Source organism: Bos grunniens, chromosome 5 (assembly GCF_055505025.1).
Source record: "Bos grunniens cultivar Pamir isolate PY7600 chromosome 5, Bosgru_T2T1.0, whole genome shotgun sequence".
NCBI lineage: Eukaryota > Metazoa > Chordata > Mammalia > Artiodactyla > Bovidae > Bos > Bos grunniens.
In genome coordinates, this window is record NC_141169.1 from 745394 (window position 1) to 765835 (window position 20442).

Below are 20442 nucleotides of genomic sequence, written 5' to 3' on the forward strand. Positions count from 1 at the left end.
CACTGGGCCCTCAGAATTGCTAAAGGAGTAGCTGGACATCAGAGTTGTTGAGGTGCCAAGTCTGAAGCCTGTCCCTAGGGGTACTGGCTGCACACATCTCCTCAGATTCTTACAGTGGTACATGTGGTGTAACATCTCAGTCCTGACTGAGGATATTTTCTTATCACTGTTCATATTGCTAATTAAGAAGTCACTAGTTACACAGGTGAAAACCCAATTAGGATGCTTACTCCAGGGATGAGCAGTTCTGAATATGGTCAGTGGTGGGGACTTATGCATGTGAAGCCAGCAGCCCTTCCACACTCCCTACCCCCATACCTCCCAATGAAGGTCTTCAGTGCATAGCTGGGAAACCTCCCCAGAGTCATCTCTAAGTAAACGCTGGCTGACCCCCAGGCTAGCCACTCCTGAACTTCATCCACACTTCCAGGTAAACACCTGATTATGTGTAAAGACCTCACAGGATGGAGAAAAGTGATTGGAACCCCTCCAGTGATAGCATGCTTACCGAGTTGGCTCCTGTAGGTCAGACAGGATGGTCCTGGCCTGGGTGATCTTCTGAAAGCTTTACACTTTCCTACCGAGTTACTCCTCCTGTCCTGCTCCCACTGCCTGTTTTCTTGCTTCCTCACCTCTGCCTGAAACGATTTCCAACAGCAGGAGCAGGCAACACAGCCCATCCTTAGCAAATGACAGCCTAGCACCTCCTGAAGAACATCCAGCAGAGCCCCACACAGACCAGATCCCCTGAAATGCCATGGCCCCTCACTCTCTTTCACCAAACCGGCACTGCAATGTCTAAGCAGAAAAGACCGCATCAAGTACAGCTGCAGGCACTTGAATGGGTTTATATACACCTCAACCCACACACATGTGCAAAGGGCAGGACAGCCAGGTCAGCCAATCACTGCCCACATGGGCTTGTGGTTTTAGAAAATGGGCCTCATTGTGCTGGTCAAGGTTCCAGGAACACCTGTGGGTTCTGAGGGTAAGGATGGATATGGGGCTGCAGCTCTTGTTTTCTAATAATTTTATCTGGCCCACAACTGGGAGAGTGCCGGGATCCAGCCCTGGCTGATCCAGGGTATTCAAAGGGGAGATGGCGTCAGCAACTATTTATTTATTTATCAAAGATATAAAGAGTAATAGAATGAGGATAGCTCAGTAGGAAAATTCAGTGGAGAAAAGAGGCTGAGTAGCTTGGTTTACGTGGGAGACCAATAAAACTTCAAGAAGTTTGCACCACTTACGTAGGCCGCAGGTGCCCTCTCGAATAGCGGAAGGTGCCCCACTCTAGACACCTTCTCGAGTGGGTCTTAGAAGCCCAGGCATAATTAGTAAGCATGGTGGGTTCCGCGCTCCAGATGGAGACTTCAGCCAGAATGTGAAAAGAATGACATGGGGAGACCAAGCGTTGGTGAGCAAGGCCCGTAGCTTTATTTTTAACAGGGGTTTTTATACCCTAAGTTACACATAGAGGATAATAGGGGATGCAAAGTCAGCAGTTTTTGATCCTTATCAAAAACCAGGGTTTCCTTCCTGCAAATTTATCGTATACAAATGGTTTAGGTGATTTACATCATCTTCTGGCCAGAAGGCCTATTAACATTTTATGACTCTTGACAAGGACTTATCAACAAAGACTTATTTTCTCTAAGAGTAATTATTTTAAGGTTTGGCGCCATCTTCCGAAGATAAAATTGCATTCCTATAGGGCGGATGTGTAATGGGTTTACAACAAAGGAAAGAATTTATTACCTTAAGGGTCTAAAGTTACTAACACCAAGGCCACTACTTATTTTTTCTACATATCAACTATATCAACATATATCTACATATCAACACATTCAAGGATACAATTCAGGGGATGTGAAAACTTGGCAACAAGCATTGGCTCATCAATGAAATCCTTTACTAGTTTATTCTGACAGTTTCTAACTCTCTGAGAGGCTCTAAACTATTTGAATATCTTAAGCTTCCCGTGCCTCTAGAGGCTGGGAGACTGTAAACAATCGTATGCATAGCTGTAGGAGTCCAGGTAAACTTGTCAGGCGAGTTAGAGAGCCATCTGAGGGGTTTGGATTTAAACACTCCTAATTGCCCAGGAACTTTATTAATTGGAGCTGTAAGTTAACTCTTTGACAGAGAGAGTGAGATGGTGGTAGGGGACAGCCCCCAGTAAAGTCAGAGGTGAGAGCACAAAGCAATAAAGTAGGCAGACTCTGATTTTTTGGGGGAAGATGCTCGAGAATATCCAGGGGGACTCCTGAGGCTCGATCCCGCCTTTGCGTATGCCGAGCCTCCTTCCTCATGACCTTTGTCACGAGTGGAATGCCTCACCGGCTCCCGGCAGGAGAGAATTTCAGGAAGGACTTTTTCTAATGAGAGAGACCCAGGGGTCAGGGAGAGGAGGGGTGGTGGGTGGAGACAGGCTCAGTGCCCAGGTGCAATGGAAGCCTCTGGAAAACCTGCTGGAAGGAGGCTGCACAGAGTGAAGACCAGGGTCACAGACTTGTCCAGAAGCTGCTGTTTGTTACCTCAGGTCCTGCTCTGAGGGGCTTAAGGTCAGATCTGTCCAACAAAGGGGCTGGGGGTGCTCTGCAATGAGATGTTTGTGGACAGTTCCTGGATGCTGAGCCCTGTGGGATAACTGCCCAGCTGAACCCAATTTCCTGGGAGATGCCTTCCCATAAGAATGCCATGCTTCTGGGAGGTGCGAGTGAACAAGTATCCTCTCTGTGCAGTCATCAGAGTAACTTAGTGACTCTCACTTGGGCAGTGCTGGGATTAGATGAGAACAAGGACATGTTGGGGGACTTCCCCTGAAACACCCCCAGGCCCATCTAGAGTGAAGAGGTAAGTTTTGGGGTACTGGTTGCTGTGATGGTGTGGGGAGACTTCATGGGTACCTCCTGTTTCTTCCACATGACACCACAGAGGCCTCTCCAGGACACATAAGACAGCCTGCCCAGGAACAGTGGAACGTGAGAAGGAAGGACAGGGCTGAGAGGGCCTTTCTGCTCTGAGCTGCGAGTGGACAACAAATGGTGCGTGTGATCCAGGAAAGTGGCCCTGGTGATGGGAGACTTGTTAAAACAATCTGAGTACGAGTTGGAAAGAATTTCCAGACATAGAGTGTCTCGAAAGGGAATGAGTTTTTATTAAGAACAAACAGCAGAGATAAAGTGGGCACTGTGAGTGCAGCAGGCCAACCTGCTTACAGACTAAGGAAAGTCGACAGCTTTTGTGGCTTCAAGACAAAGAAAATTCCTGCTGGAAGGTTGATGTTAGGTGATTGGTTGGGGCATCATAGGGTGTTTACTGGAGTGGGCATCTTTGCCTGGTAGGGAGTCAGGAAGCTTGTTCATGATGATCAGGGGCTTTTGTCAACAGTTGCAAAGGGACTCAGTCAGATTCACAGGTGACCTTGGTTCTGGGCTCCACTTCTGTGGCCTTGGTGTGAGGCCTCCCAGCTGTGGCCTTAGAGAAGGACTCACCTCAACAAGACCCACCCTTCAGAGTAAAACTTCCATCACATTATCTCTGTAGGAGAGATCCAGTGATCCTAGGTCTGTTTGGAAAATTTTTGGATACCACAGAGACACATACTGAGAGTGAACCTGGTTATTGAACCTTGTTGGCAGAATTAGCATTTTCTCTGTGTTGGTACTAAAAGGGTGTGGGCCAGCAGCTGCCTGATAATCCATTCAAATGATGTTTTCCTACTTATGACATCAATAGGTTTGGTCAAACTTTTTCGATTTCTTGTGTAAGCAGGCATCTTGCAACTCCTTGTTGCCGGATTATTTCCATTAGAATGTCAACTAATCAAGGTAACAACAGCATGGCATTCAGCACTCTTAGACCATTTCCCAAGCATGTTTCCTCAGGGACAGATCCAATATAAGCTATGAATGGGTTCACAAAGCTCAGAAAATGCAGGGAAATATACTGCCTATGACCCTGGAAATTAGGGCCTCTTGCAAATCTGGAGTTCTCACATCTTAGGATCTAGACAGTTGCTGATAGACAGATGTCTGAAAAAGCACTCTGTTTTTATGCCTTTCATTCCCACATCTGGGAAGTGGGGTCACCCTGAGGACTGTGGATGTGTGATTCAAAGTGCAGATTTAGGGGAGGGTGCTCTACCTGGAGACTGTGGACACGTGATCCAAGATGCATGCTTTAGGAGGGGGTCACCATAGAAACTGTTGATGTGCCACTCTAGGTATAGGGTCTAGGAAGTGGGGTTATCCTGCCAATTGTGGACATGTTTCCACATGGGGCAGGGTCTGGGGGATGGAGTCATCCCAGAGATTGTGCCTGTATGGTGCCAGGTACAGGGTCTGTGGAGATGTGTCACCCTAGAGACTGTGAAATGTGACCCCAGGTGCAGGGTCAGGGGGGTGGGGTAAGCCTCGAGACTCTGGATGTGCGACCTAAAGTGCAGGTTATGGGGAGGGTCTCACCCAAGAGATTGTGGACATATGACCCCAGATATATGGTCAGTGAGATGGGGTCACCCTGGAGACTGTGAATATGTTACCTCAGGTGCAGGTTCTGGGAGGGGTTTACCCTGGAGACTGTGGTTATGAGAACCCAGAGGCAAGGTCTGTAAGGTTAGATCACCTCAAGACTGTGGTCCTGATACTTCAGACCAGCGTCAGTGAGGTTGGGTCACCCTTCAAAATGTGGACATGTGACCCCAAGTATACAATCTGGGGGAGATTGTCACCCTGGAGACTGCAGACATGTGGACACCAGGTCCAGGGTCTGGCAGGGGGGTGTCACAATGGAGACTGTGGACATATGACTCCAGGTACAGGGTCTGGGAGAGGTGTCAAACTGGATACTGTGGACCTGTGAACCAAGGTGCAGGGTCTGGATGGGGTCACGTAGGAGACTTTGGATATGTGACCCCAGGTACAGTGTCTGGGAAGGGTGTCACCCTGGAGACTATTCATGTGTGACTCCAGGTGCAAGGTGTGTGAGACGGGTCACCTTTGAGACTGGACGTGTGACCACAGGTGCATGGTCTGGCGGGGGGGGCGGGAATTACACTGGTGAGTGTGGACAAGTGACACCAGGAACAAGGCCTGGGAGGAGGGGTCACCCTGGGGGCTCTGGACCTGTGACCCCAGGTTCTGGGTCATGGAGGGGGCTCACCCTGGGAAACATGGAGGTGTGTTCCCAGGTACAGGGTCAGGGAGGGTGTCAGCCTGGAAACTGCAGATATTTGACCCCAGGTACAGGGTCTGGGAGGGCGGTCACACTGGAGACTGTGGACATGTGACCCAGGTACAAGATCTGGGAAATGACAGCACCCCAGAGACTATGGACATGTGTCACCAGGTACTGGGTCTGAGAGAATGCACACGGTAGAGACTAGATATGTGACCCCAAATACAGTGCCTGGGAAAGGCCACCCTTAGGACTGAAGACATGTGATCTCAGATACAGGATCTGGGGTGGTGTCACCCTGGAAACTGTAGACATGTAACACCAGTATATGGTCTGGGAAGGGAGCTCATAATGGAAACTGACCGTGTCATCCCAGGTGCTCGGACTAACGTGGTAGTGTCATCCTGAAGTCTGTGGACTGTATCCACAGATATGGGTCGGGGGGAGGGGGGAGTGTTACGCTGGAGACTGGAAATGTGACCAGAGGTTCAAAGTCTAGGAGTGGTGGTCACCATGGAGACTATGTACATGTGACCAGAGATAAAAATTCTGGTGAGGTGGGGTCACCTCTTCTGCCTGGCTGACTTGACGGGAATTAAATGGAAGAGATATGTATGGCAAGGCCCAACTTCTGCCCCTATTCTGTTTCCGGTGACAGAGGAAGACCCCATTTTGAGCAGTTTTAGTCGCTGCCTTAAGGCAGATGTACTTGGTGTTTGGCGGCGTGATCAGAGACCTGGAAGAAGAGAATTGTGGATATTTTGGTGGGGTGAAGACCCCAGTTTTGCTGACCTTATTCACCATGACTTATCAGAAGAGGAAGATGGAGTGTGGGAGAATGGACTTTCCTATGAATGCCGAACTTTGCTTTTCAAAGCAGTTCACAATCTGTTGGAACGGTGTTTAATGAACCGGAACTTTGTACCTATTGGCAAGTGGTTTGTGAAGCCTTATGAAAAAGACGAAAAACCTATAAATAAAAGGGGACACAGGTTTGAACTCTGGTCTGAAAGATTCCACATGCCACGGAGCAACTGAGCCTGTGCCCCACAACTACTGAGCCCCATGTGCTACAACTAAGGATCCCAAATGATGTCAACGAAGATCCTGCGTGCTGCAACCAAGACCCCAGGCAGCCAAATGAACATTAAAAATAAGGAACAATGGACTGTTCTAGGTTGTTGCTTAAACTTGCAGACGTTCTTGAAAGTGTTTGCAATTTAGCTTTTGGAATCTGCTGTTGAATTATTGATTAAGCACACAGCATTCGTGATGATTTCTATAGCATACTTACCTTAAACTTAATCAAATTGCAGTTTACCTATGTGTAGATTATTATTACTTGAGTCACTTCCTTAGTAAATGTTTCCCTTGACATAGAGAATTTTTAGTTATTCCCCTTTAAATTCTTAGTTTTTGTCGGCAAAATTTATCTTTTAATGTTTTCTGAAAAAACTGTATAGAGTTATAATGTTATAACTGTTATATATGTTATATATATATAATGTTATAAATGTTATATAATGTCCACATGGATAATGTGGACATGTGACCCCAGGTGTAGGGTCTGGGCGAGGTGTCACCAAGGAGACTGTGGACATTTGACCCCAGGTGCTTGTATTTCAAAGGGGTGACCCTTTAGCCTGTGGATGTGTGACCTCAGGTGAAAGGTCTGGGAATAAGGGTCACCCTGGACTGTGGTCATCTAACACCATGTGCAGAGTCTGGAGAGAGGGCTCTCTGTGGAGACTGTGGACATGTGACCCCAGGTGCAGGTTCTGTGAGGGGATTTCTCCCTGGAGAAAGTGGATGGGTGACCCAAAATGCAGTGCCTGGGGTAGAGGCTGACCCTGGAGCCTGTGGATGTGTAAAGCCAGGTGAAGTGTCTGGGATGTGGGGTCACCATGGAGACTGTGGGCATGTGAACCCTGGTGCAGGGTCTGGGAGAGTGTTCACCCTGGAGGCTATGAACATGTGACCCTATGAATAGGGTCTATGAAGGGGTTCATCAGGGAAACTGTGGCCATGTGACACAAGGTAAAGGATCTGATGTGGGGTGTGAACGTAGGGACTGTGGTCATATAATCCCTGATGCAGGGGAGAAAGGGGTCACCCTGGAAACTGTTGGTGTGTGATCCCAGGTGCATGATCTGAGAGGAGTTCATCATGGAGACTATGGACATGAAATTCCAGACATAGGGTCTGGGAGGTGGGGTTACTGAGCAGATTGTGTGCAAGTGTTTCTGGTTACTGGGTCTGGGTGGTGGGGTCACCCTGAGGACTATGAATGTGTGACCCAAAATGTAGGGTCTGGGGAGGGCGCTCTCCCTGGATACTGTGGATGTGTGATCCCAGATGCAGGATCTGGGACGTGGGGTCACTCTGGGGATTGTGGACATGTTACATCAGGTGAATGGTCTGGGAGGGGGTTACCCTGGAGACTCTGGACATGTTACCCTAAGTGCAGGGACTGGGAGGTGGTGTCAAAGGACATTGTGGTCATGAGACCTCAGGTACAGAGTCTGGATGTTGGCTCATACTAGAGACTGTGGATATGTGATCCCTTGTATGTGGTCTGGGAGGGATTCACCCTGGATACTACAGAAATTTGACCCCAGGTACAGGATCAAGTGGTGGTTACCCTGGAGACTGTTTATGTGTGACCCCATGTGCAGTTTCTAGGAGGTGGAGTCACACTTCAGACTGTAGAAATGTGTCCCTGGTCCAGGGTGTGGGAGGGGGATCACCCTGGATCTTGTGGACATGGGACCTTAGGTGCAGGGTCTGGGAGGAGACGTCACACTGGGCACTGTGGTCATGTGACACCAGGTACATAGTCTGGAGGTGGTCTCATCCTGGAGACTGTTTATGTGTGACCCCAGGTGCAGGGTCTGGGAGGTGGGTCACGCTTTAGACTCTAGACATGCAACCCCAGGTACAGGTTCTGGGAAGTGGGGTTACCCTGAGGCCATTGGACATGTGACCCAAGGTCCCAGGTCTGGGGAGGGGTCGCACCAAGGAGACTGGATGTGTGACCACACATACAGGCTCTGGGAGGGTGTCACCCAGATGAATATAGACTTGTGAACCTGGTAAGGTGTAGTCACCCTGGATTCACCATAGACATGTGAACCCAAGTGTGGGGTGTGACCGGTGTCAACAAGAATTTTGACATGTGACCCCAGGTACAGGTACTTAAAAGCAGTCAACATGGAGCCTGTGGATGTGTGAACCCAGGACAAGGATCTGGGAGGTGAGGTCACCCTTGAGACTGGACATGCGACTCCAGGTGCAGGGTCTTGAGATGGGTTCACTTTGGAAACTGTGGATATGTGACCTCAGGTTCAGGGTCTTGGAGGACATTCACCCTGCAGAATGTGGACATGTGATCCCATGTACAGGGTCTGCAAACGTGTTCACCAGGGAGACTGTGGCCATGTGACACCTGGTATAGTATCTGAAGAGGGGTGTCAGCATGGAGACTGTGGACATGTACACCAGGTGCTTGGATGTGGGCTGCGGTCACCCTTGAGACCGTGCATGTGTGACCCAGTTTCAGTGTCTGGGATGTTTGTCACCTTGGAGATGGTGCACCTTTGACTTCAGGTACAGGGTCTGGGGGTGCTTTCACCCTGGGGACTGTGGACATGTGACAGCAGGTACAGGGTCTGAGTGATGGGGTCATCCTATGGACTATGGACATCTGATCCCAAGTGTAGGGTCTGGAAGAGGGGCCTCTGTAGAGACTGTGGATGTCTTTCCCTTGGTGCAGGGTCTGGGAGGAGGTCACCATGAACACTGTGGATGTATGACCCCAGGTATTGGGACTTGGAGGCAGGGTCACCCTGGAGACTGCGGACATGTGGCCCCAGGTACAGCGTCTGGGAAGTGGGATCATCATGGGTAATGTGGACGTTTGACTGAAATTGTAGGGTCTGGGGAGAGGGCTAACTCTGAAGACCGGATGTGTGATTCCAGGTGCATGGTCTGGGAGGGTGTCACCTTGGAGATTGTGGATGTGTGACTCCACACATAGGGTGTACATGACTGGGGTCACACTCTAGACTGCAGACATGTGACCCCAGTCCAGAGTCACCCTGGATATTGTGGACATAGGATCCCAGGTACATTGTTTGGGAACTGGGTCACTGTGGAGACTGTGGACACGTGACCCCAGGTGCAGGGTCTTGGAAGGGGGTCACCCTGGAGACAGGACATGTGACCCCAGGTACAGTTTCTGGGAGAGTGTCACCTTAGACTGTGGACATGTGACCCCAAGTACAAGATTTGGGAGAGGGGTCACCCTGTTGACTGGGCATATGTCACCAGGTGCAGGTTATGGGCAGGAGGGACACCCTGGATATTGTTGAAGTGCGACCCTAGGCACAGGGTCTGGGCATTCCCTCATAGCTCAAAAGCTTTCACCATAGCTCAGTCAGTAAAGAATCTACCTGCAATGCAGGAGACCTGGGTTTGATTCCTGGGCTGAGAAGATTTCCTGGAGAAGGAAATGGCAACCCACTCCAGTATTCTTGCCTGGAGAATCCCATGGATAGAGGAACCTCACTGGCTACAGTCCATGGGGTCACAAGAGTCAGACACGACTTAGTGACTAAACCACCACTATTAAGGACTGTTAAGGGGTGAGAGTTTAGCAAATAGAAAATAAATAGGCAGGGTCTGGGAGAGCAGGTCACCTTGGAGACTTAGTATGTGTGACCCCAGGTACAGTGTTTGGAAAGGGGGTCATCCTAGTGACTATGGACATGTGAGCCCAGGTAAAGTGTGTGGAAAGAGGGTCACCATGACCCCAGGTACACGGTAGGTGATGTGAGGTCACCGTGGAGACTGTGGACATGTGACTGCAGGTGTAGGATCTGGGAGGGGTTTACCTCGGAGACTGTGGACAAGTGACACAACATGTAAGGTCTGGATGTGGGGATTACCCTGGAAACTGGAAATGTGACACAGTCTGGTAGGTGGGGTAATCATGGAGACTGTGAATTTGTGACAAAATGTATATGGTCTGAGAATGGTTAACCCTGAGACAATGTACAGGTGACCACAGATGTATGTTTTTGAGGGAGTGTAAAAGTGTGTGAGTGTGTGAGAGGGAATGTAAGAGTGTTCAAGGGAGTATAAGAGTATTTAAGAGTATATGGGGGAGAATAAGAGTGCATGAGGGCATGTGAGGGATTTTAAGAGTGTGCAAGAGTGTAAGAGTGTGCAAGAATGTGCAGGGGAGTGTAAGAGTGAGACTAAAAGTGTGAGACGGTGTATGATGGAGTGAAAGAGTGTGTGAGGGTGTGCGAGGGAGACTCAGAGCATGTGAGGGAATGTAATAGGGTGCAACGGTGTGTAAGGGCATGTACGAGTGTTCAAGGATGTGTGAGGGAGTGTAAGAGAGTGTGAGGATTGCAATGGAATATAAAAGTGTGCAAGGGTGTGCAGAAGAGTATAGGAGCATAAGAGGGAGTGTAAGAGTGTGGAAGGGTGTGTGAAGAGGTATAAGTTTGTCAGGTTGTGCCACAGAATGTAAGAGCATCAAGGGAGTGTAAGAGTGTGTGATGGTGTGCAAGGGATTATAACAGCATGCAAGGTAGTATAAGAGTGTGCAAGGGTGTGCTATGGAGTGTAAGGGTGAGCAAGGGTGTTCAAGGGAGTGTAAATCCTTGCAAGGAAGTTTAAGTGCATTTAAGGTTATGCAAGGGAGTATAAGAGCATGATAGGGAGTGTAAGAGTGTGCAAGGTTGTGGGAATGTGTTTAAGAGCATGTAAGGGACTGCAAGACTGTATGAGAGTGTGCAAGTGAGTGTAATAGTATGCAAGAGAGTGTAAGAGTGTGTGATGGTGTGCAAGGGATTATAACAGCATGTGATGTAGTGTAAGGGTGTGCTATGGAGTGTAAGGGTGGGTGAGGGTGTGTGAGGATATCTCAGAGCATGCAAAGAAGTATAACAGTATTCGAAGATAAGTGAGGGAGTGTAAGTGTGTGTGGGTGTGCAAAGGAGTGTAGGAGGGTGCAAGGCAGTGTAGTAGCATGTGAGAGAGTGTAAAAGTGTGGAATGGTGTGCAAGGGAAGAGAAGAGCATGTGAAGGAGTGTAAGAGTTTGTGAGGGTCTACAAGGGATTATAAGAGTGTGTGAGGGTGTGTGAGAGAATGTAAGAGTATGCTAGTGTGTGAGATGGAATCTAAGAGTGTGAGAGGGTGTTCCAGGGAGCTTAAGAGAGATCCCAGGTGCATAGTAGATTTGGAGTCACTTGGAACTAGTGGTCGTTTCAGGGATTATAACAACATGGGAGGAAGTGTAAGAGTGTGTGAGGGCATTCAATGGAGCATAAGAGTGTGCAAGGGTATGAGAGGAAGTGTGAGAGTAAGTAACAGTGTGTGAGGGAGTGTAAGGGTGAGTGAGGAGGTGTAAGACTGCAAAGGTGTGGGAGGAGTGTAACAGTGTGTGAGGTAGTGGGAGGGAGTGTGAGAGCATGCGAGGATGTGTGAGAGTGTGTGATGGTGTTCAAGGGCAGCCAAGGTGATTCAAAGATGTGTGAGGATGTGCAAGAACATAGAAGGATATGCAAGGGTGCACGAGGTTGGGAAAGAGTGTGAGGACGTGTGAGAGCATATGAGGACATGGGAGGGCATGTGTGGCCATGTCAATGCATGCAAGGGCAATGAGGGCATGTGAGAGCATGCACAGATGTGTGAGAGTGTGCGAGAATGTGTGAGGACATGCAATAGCATGAGAAGGCGTGCAAGGACGTGTGAGAGTATGCGGGGGTGTATGAGGCTGTGAGATGGTGTATGAAAGCAGGTAAAGGCGTGGTGAACTGTGGTGTTGGAGAAAACTCATGAGAGTCCCTTGGACTGCAAGGAGATCCAACCAGTCCATTCTTAAGGAGATTAGCCCTGGGATTTCTTTGGAAGGAATGATGCTGAAGCTGAAACTCCAATACTTTGGCCACCTCATGCAAAGAGTTGACTCATTGGAAAAGACTCTGATGCTGGGAGGGATTGGGGGCAGGAGGAGAAGCGGATGACAGAGGATGAGATGGCTGGATGGCATCACTGACTCTATGGACATGAATCTGAGTGAACTCTGGGAGTTGGTGATGGACAGGGAGGCTTGACGTGCTGTGATTCATGGGGTCACAAAGAGTCAGACACGACTGAGTGACTGAACTGGACTGAAGGGCGTGAGAGATTTGTGAGGACGTGTGAGAGTGTACAAAGACGTGCAAGGGCATGGGAGTATGTGCAAGGACATAGAGGGATTGCAAGAGCATGTGAGGCCCTGCGAGAGCCTGCAAGGACATGTGACGGCATGTGAGGGTTTCCAAGGGCGTGTGAGAGCATGTGAGTATGTGCGAGATTGAGCGAGAGTGTGCAAGGGTGTGTGAGACAATGCGATGGTGTGCAAGAGTAGGTGAAGGCCCGTGAGGGCATGTAAGGGTGTGAGAGGACATGTGAGGTCATGAGAGACTGTGTGAGGATGTGCAAGGGCGTGTGAGGGTGTGCAAGGGCATGTGAGGGCCTGTGAGAGTTTGGGAGGGCATGTGAGACAGTGCAAGTGGATGTGAGAGTATGTGAGTATATGCAAGGAGATGAGAGGGCATGCAAAAGCGTGTGAGGGTGTGCAAGGAATTGCGAGAGTGTGTGAGGATATTCGAGGGAGTGCAAGGCCATGTGAGAGTGCATGAGGGCATGCAAGTGGGTGTGAGAGGGTGCAAGGACATGCAAGGGGAAGCAAGGACATGAGAGGCCATGGGAAGATGTGCACAGGTGTGCAAGGCTGTGTGATGGCATGCAAGTGCATGTGAAAAATGTGCAAGGGAGTGTGAGGCCATATGAGAGCATGTGAGGATATGTGAACATGTTTGAGAGGGTGCAAGGATGTGCAAGGGGATGCGAGGACATGCAAGAGTGTGCTAAGGGGTGTGAGTGGATGTGAGGGCATGGCAGGGTGTGTGATGACACTCAAGAGCATGTGAGGTCATGTGAGGGTGTGCGAGGGTGTGTGAGGGAATGTGAGAGCACATGAGGGCATGCAAGTGTATGCAAGAAGGTGTAAGGACATGTGAGGGGAAGCGAGGGCATGCTCAGGTGCTCAAGTGCATGTGAGGGCATGGCAGGGTGTGCAAGGGTGCATGAGGTCACGTGAGGGTGTGTGAAAGTGTGCAAGGATGTTTGAGAGTGTGTGAGGGTGTGTGAGCACTTGAGAGGGCATGCAAGGATGTGCAAGGGCATACGGGAGAGAGTGTGTGCGGGCTTGTGAGGCCATTTGAGGTCATGTGAGTGCATGCCAGGATGTGTGAGAATGTATGAGCATGGGTGAGAGTGTAGTAGGGCCTGCAAGGGTGTGTGAGGGCATGCATGGTTGTGTGAGGGCTTGGGAGTGTTTGTGGATGTTCAAGAGTGTGTAAGTGTGTGCAAGAGCATTTGAGGGCAAATGAGGGTGTGCAAGGACACGTGAGGCCATTAATGGGCATGCTCAGTTCGGTTCAGTTCAGTCACTCAGTTGTGTCGGACTCTGCAACCCAATGAACGGCAGCACACCAGGCCTCCCTGTTCATCACCAACTCCGGAGTCCCAAACACATGTCCATTGAGTTGGTGATGCCATCCAATTATCTCATACTCTGCCATCCCCTTATCCTCCTGTGCTCAATCTTTCCCAACATCAGAATCTTTTCAAATGAGTCAGCTCTTCACATCAGGTGGCCACAGTATTGTAGTTTCAGCTTCAACATCCCTATAATACCTGTGATATGTTTAATAGAAAAATATTGTAAAAATTATTTACAGTGTCTAGAAATATAGGCAGCATATAACATGTTGTGTAACTTTACCATGAAGAGGTGTGGCCCAGATAAAAGAGGAATTTGTGTCTATACAGACATGTAGGGAAAAAAATGGACAAAGTTCAGGGCAATGAGTTACATCCATTTGTCATAGTTCATTAGGCTGTAAAACGTGAGGATTAATACCTTGTGTGATGGGTAGAGGTCTACAAGTAGAGCAATTACTAATAATTTCAAAGCCAATTAGAGTTCTAGTCCTTTTTTATTGATAATGATTAGAACAATTAAATCAAGGTAGGGTGTAAGTGACTTTATTTTCTTAAAACGGGTATAGATCCATATTACTGGGTGTCTCTGTTGTGCAAGAAGTCTTGTGGGAGAATGAAGAGAGGGTAGTAATACACTGTCTATTAACAACAAACCCCAAGTAATGGTAAGGTGTAGAGGTTTGAATTTTTTCAGGGGCAATGATTAATTCAGAGTTTTTTAAGCATCAGATCAGATCAGATCAGATCAGTCACTCAGTCATGTCCGACTCTTTGTGACCCCATGACTCACAGCATGCCAGGCCTCCCTATCCATCACCAACTCCCGGAGTTCACTCAGACTCACGTCCATCGAGTCAGTGATGCCATCCAGCCATCTCATCCTCTATCGTCCCCTTCTCCTCCTTCCCCCAATCCCTCCCAGCATCAGAGTATTTTCCAATGAGTCAACTCTTCGCATGAGGTGGCCAAAGTATTGGAGTTTCAGCTTCAGCATCATTCCTTCCAAAGAAATCCTAGGGCTGATCTTCAGAATGGACTGGTTGGATCTCCTTGCAGTCCAAGGGACTCTCAAGAGTCTTCTCCAACACCACAGTTCAAAAGCATCAATTCTTCGGTGCTCAGCCTTCTTCACAGTCCAATTCTCACATCCATACATGACCACAGGAAAAACCATAGCCTTGACTAGATGAACCTTTGTTGGCAAAGTAATGTCTCTGCTTTTGAATATGCTATCTAGGTTGGCCATAACTTTCCTTCCAAGGAGTAAGCGTCTTTTAATTTCATGGCTGCAGTCACCATCTTTAGTGATTTTGGAGCCCAGAAAAATAAAGTCTGACACTGTTTCCACTGTTTCCCCATCTATTTCCCATGAAGTGATGGGACCAGATGCCATGATCTTCGTTTTCTGAATGTTGAGCTTTAAGCCAACTTTTTAACTCTCCACTTTCACTTTCATCAAGAGGCTTTTTAGTTCCTCTTCACTTTCTGCCATAAGGGTGGTGTCATCTGCATATCTGAGGTTATTGATATTTCTCCCAGCAATCTTGATTCCAGCTTGTGTTTCTTCCAGTCCAGCATTTCTCATGATGTACTCTGCATATAAGTTAAATAAGCAGGGTGACAATATACAGCCTTGATGAACTCCTTTTCCTATTTAGAACCAGTCTGTTGTTCCATGTCCAGTTCTAACTGTTGCTTCCTGACCTGCATACAAATTTCTCAAGGGGCAGATCAGGTGGTCTGGTATTCCCATCTCTTGAAGAATTGTCCACAGTTTATTGTGATCCACACAGTCAAAGGCTTTGGCATAGTCAATAAAGCAGAAATAGATGTTTTTCTGGAACTCTCTTGCTTTTTCCATGATCCAGCGGATGTTAGCAATTTGATCTCTGGTTCCTGTGCCTTTTCTAAAACCAGCTTGAACATCAGGAAGTTCATGGTTCACGTATTGCTGAAGCCTGGCTTGGAGAATTTTGAGCATTACTTTACTAGCGTGTGTGATGAGTGCAATTGTGCGGTAGTTTGAGCATTTTTGGCATTGCCTTTCTTTGGGATTGGAATGAAAACTGACCTTTTCTAGTCCTGTGGCCACTGCTGAGTTTTCCAAATTTGCTGGCATATTGAGTGTAGCACTTTCACAGCATCATCTTTCAGGATTTGGAATAGCTCAACTGGAATTCCATCACCTCCACTAGCTTTGTTCGTAGTGATGCTTTCTAAGGCCCACTTGACTTCACATTCCAGGATGTCTGGCTCTAGGTCAGTGATCACACCATCGTGATTATCTGGGTCATGAAGATCTTTTTTGTACAGTTCTTCTGTGTATTCTTGCCATCTTAGTTGAGCTATATCAAACATGTGTTGAGTTTCTAAGATAGATGGAGCCAAAAACAATATATCATCCATACAGTGAATAACAAGTTAGGAAATTGTCTTTTTCACAGGCTCAAGGGCTTTGGCTACATAGTATTGACACATGGTGGGAGAATTCGTCATCTCTTGTGGCAGTAAAGTCTATTGGTACCATTTATGAGGTCCAGTGTGATTAGGATCAGGTAGAGAGAAAGTGAATCTCTTTCGGTCTAAAGGGTGTAAAGGTACATTAAACAAGCAATCTTGTAAATCAATAATACTACTATGCCAATTTTGAGAAATAGTAGTAGGTGGTGGGATTCCTGGTTGTAATGTACCCATAGGTTTCATAGATGCATTAACTTTTCTAAGGTTTGTTAGGAGACGCCATTTGCTAGATTTTTTTAATATATATAACAAAAGTAGGAGAGTTCCAAGGAGAAAAAGATTCCTCAATATGTTTTAATTCTAGTTGTGTATCTATAAGTTCCTTCAGTTCAGTTCAGTTGCTCAGTCATGTCCGATTCTTTGTGAAGCCATGAATCTCAGCATGCCAGGCCTCCCTGTCCATTACCATCTCCTGGAGTTCACTCAAACTCACAACCATCAAGTCGGTGATGCCACACAGCCATCTCAACCTCTGTCGTCCCCTTTTCTTCCTGCCCCCAATCCCTCCCAGCATCAGAGTCTTTTCCAATGAGTCAACTCTTTGCATGAGGTGGCCAAAATATTGGAGTTTCAGCTTTAGCATCATGCCTTCCAAAGAACACCCAGGGCTGATCTCCTTCAGAATGGACTGGTTGGATCTCCTTGCAGTCCAAGGGACTCTCAAGAGTCTTCTCCAACACCACAGTTCAAAAGCATGAATTCTTTGGCGCTCAGCTTTCTTCACAGTCCAACTCTCGCATCCATACATGACCACTGGTAAAATCATAGCCTTGACTAGATGGACCTTTGTTGGCAAAATAATGTCTCTGCTTTTCAATACGCTACATAGATTGGTCACAACTTTTCTTCCAAGGAGTAAGCATCTTTTAATCTCATGGCTGCACTCACCACCTGCAGTGATTTTGGAGCCCCAAAACATAAAGTCTGACACAGTTTCCACTGTTTCCCCATCTATTTCCCATGAAGTGATGGGACCAGATGCCATGATCTTCGTTTTCTGAATGTTGAGCTTTAAGCCAACTTTTTCATTCTCCACTTTTACCTTCATCAAGAGGCTTTTTAGTTCCTCTTCACTTTTTGCCATAAGGGTGGTGTCATCTGCATATCTGTGGTTATTGATATTTCTCCCAGCAATCTTGATTCCAGCCTGTGCTTCCTCCAGCCCAGCATTTCTCATGATGTACTCTGCATATAAGTTAAATAAGCAGGGTGACAATATACAGCCTTGACGTACTCCTTTTCCTATTTAGAACCAGTCTGTTGTTCCATGTCCAGTTCTAACGGTTGCTTCCTGACCTGCATACAGGTTTCTCAGGAGGCAAGTCAGGTGGTCTGGTATTCCCATCTCTTGAAGAATTGTCCACAGTTTATTGTGATCCACACAGTCAACGGCTTTGACATAGTCAATAAAGCAGAAATAGATGTTTTTCTGGAACTCTTTTGTTCTTTCGATGATCCAGTGGATTTTGGCAATTTTATCTCTGGTTCTTCTGCTTTTTCTAAAACCAGCTTGAACATCTGAAAGTCCACAGTTCACGTATTGCTGAAGCCTGGCTTGGAGAATTTTGAGCATTACTTTCCTAGCATATGAGATGAGTGCAATTTTGTGGTAGTTTGAACATTCTTTGGCATTGCCTTTCTTTGGGATTGGAATAAAACCTGACCTTTTCCTGTCCTGTGGCCACTGCTGAGTTTTCCAAATTTGCTGGCATATTGACTGCAGTACTTTTACAGCATCATCTTTCAGGATTTAAATAGGTCAACTGGAATTCCATCACCTCCACTAGCTTTGTTTGTAGTGATGCTTTCTAAGGCCCACTTGACTTCACATTTCAGGATGTCTGGCTCTAGGTGAGTGATCACACCATCGTGATTATCTTGGTCATGAAGGTATTTTTTGTACAGTTCTTCTGTGTATTCTTGCCACCTCTTCTTAATATCTTCTGCTTCTGTTAGATCCACACCATTTCTGACCTTTATCAAGCCCATCTTTGCATGAAATGTTCCCTTGGTATCTCTAATTTTCTTGAAGAGATATCTAGTCTTTCTCATTCTGTTGTTTTCCTCTATTTCTTTGCACTGATCACTGAGGAAGACTTTCTTATCTCTTCTTGCTATTCTTTGGAACTCTGCATTCGGATGCTTATATCTTTCCTTTTCTCCTTTGCTTTTCACTTCTCTTCTTTTCACAGCTATTTGTAAGGCCTCGCCAGACAACCATTTTGCTTTTTTGCATTTCTTTTCCATGGGAATGGTCTTGACCCCTGTCTCCTGTACAATGTCACGAACCTCATTCCATAGTTCATCAGGCACTCTATCTATCAGATCTAGTCCCTTAAATCTATTACTCACTTCCACTGTATAATCATAAAGGATTTGAATTAGGTCATACCCGAATGGTCTAGTGGTTTTCCCTACTTTCTTCAATTTAGGTCTGAATTTGGCAATAAAGAGTTTATGATCTGAGCCACAGTCAGCTCCCGGCCTTGTTTTTGCTGACTGTATAGTGCTTCTCCATCTTTGGCTGCGAAGAATATAATCAATATGATTTTGGTGTTGACCATCTGGTGATGTCCATGTGTAGAGTCTTCTCTTGTTTGTTGGAAGAGGGTGTTTGCTATGACCAGTGCATTCTCTTGGCAAAATTCTATTAGCCTTTGCCATGCTTCATTCCATATTCCAAGGCCAAATTTGCCTGTTACCCTAGGTGTTTCTTGACTTCCTACTTTTGCATTCCAGTCCCCTATAATGAAAAGGACATCTTTTGGGGGTGTTAGTTCTAAAAAGGTCTTGTAGGTCTCTTTTTAGAACACCCCAAAAAGATGTCCTTTTCATTATAGGGGACTGGAATGCAAAAGTAGGAAGTCAAGAAACACCTAGGGTAACAGGCAAATTTGGCCTGTTCAAGTCCCTGAACTTTAAATAAGTGATGAACTAAAGTAGAAAAGTGATGGGGCTTTCCAGCCATTTTACCAATGTCTTAGTACTTACTGGCCACAATAGGCCCTGGAGTCACTCCATCTGAATTTGCATACATGTACCAAGCTCCTGTTCTGGGCGCCACTTGTTGAGGTCCTTTAATGGACCGGAACATGGTGGTCTGGAGTTGACTGATAAGAAAATAAAGGAGAGAGAAAGAGGCTGATATTCCTTGGTTAAGGCAGAAAGCCAATAAAGTCCCTGACACGGAGCTTACTCTGTTCATGGAGGCCTCAGGCGCCCTCTCGATGGGGTGAAGATACAGAGTGCCTTCTTGAGAGGGTCTTAGAAGCCCGGGCAGGAAAGTGAACTCAGAGAGCCTCAGTGCTCCAGGGGATCAGCCTAAAAAAGAGAGAGAGACAGAGAGAGAGAGAGAGAGAGAGAGAGATAAAGCAAGACATGGGGACCAAAGTTCTGATGGAGCAAAGGTGTTTTATTCAACATTGTATAGGTATTTATACTGTATACTGTCTTACAAGAATAGCTATTTTCAGCAGAGATAAAAATCAAAACTTACAAGTTATCAAGGAAACATGAGGTCATTAATATGAAAGAGAAGAGGGTTGTAAATAATCACTTCTACCATATGGTTCATAAAAAGGAATAGGGTACTTCTCACCGTATTGAAAAACTAACGAAGGGAATGCCTAGATTCCTCAGCCTCCAGGGGAGGTTTGCCTCTCCTCTTAATTCCTGAATATTCAGGAATTAATAAGGAACAGAAAATTCCTGACAGATTTAAAACAGCACATAGGAAGCCTCCTGTTAAATGCTTCCTGACACTGCTGGTTTTTGCCATACACTGACATGAATCAGTCACAGGTGTACATGTGCCCCCCCATCCTGAACACGCATCCCACCTCCCTTCCCATTCCATTCCTCTGGGTTGTCCCAGTGCACTGGCTTTGAGTGTTCTGTTTCATGCATCAAACACGGACTGGTCATCTATTTCACATATGGTATATACATGTTTCAGTGTTGTTCTTCCAAATCATACCACCCTCGCCTTCTCCCACAGAGTCCAAAAGTCTGTTCTTTACCCTGTGTCTCTTTTGCTGTCTTGCATATAGGATCATTGTTGCCATCTTTCTAAACTCCATATATATGCATTAATACACTGTATTAGTGTTTTTCTTTCTGACTAACTTCACTCTGTATAATAGGTTCTAGTTTCATCCACCTCATTAGAACTGATT

General features: G+C 46.8%; 1 protein-coding gene across 13 annotated transcripts in view; it reads left to right on the forward strand.

The window, feature by feature from the left end:
• The first annotated feature begins 842 nt into the window (after positions 1–842).
• Positions 843–20442, forward strand: part of LOC147371230 (uncharacterized) — a 155585-nt gene continuing 135985 nt past the window's right edge. For 2 of the 13 annotated variants that reach the window (XR_015163360.1, XR_015163362.1), the window contains exons 1-2: positions 2546–2856; positions 2938–3047. The gene's annotated coding sequence lies outside the window, so the exon portion shown is untranslated. Of the gene's footprint in view, positions 989–1854; positions 2191–2527; positions 2857–2937; positions 3048–5839; positions 6616–8366; positions 8450–20442 lie in introns of those variants that run through there. The other 11 variants (XR_015163368.1, XR_015163365.1, XR_015163367.1 and 8 more) reach the window with 11 other exon arrangements.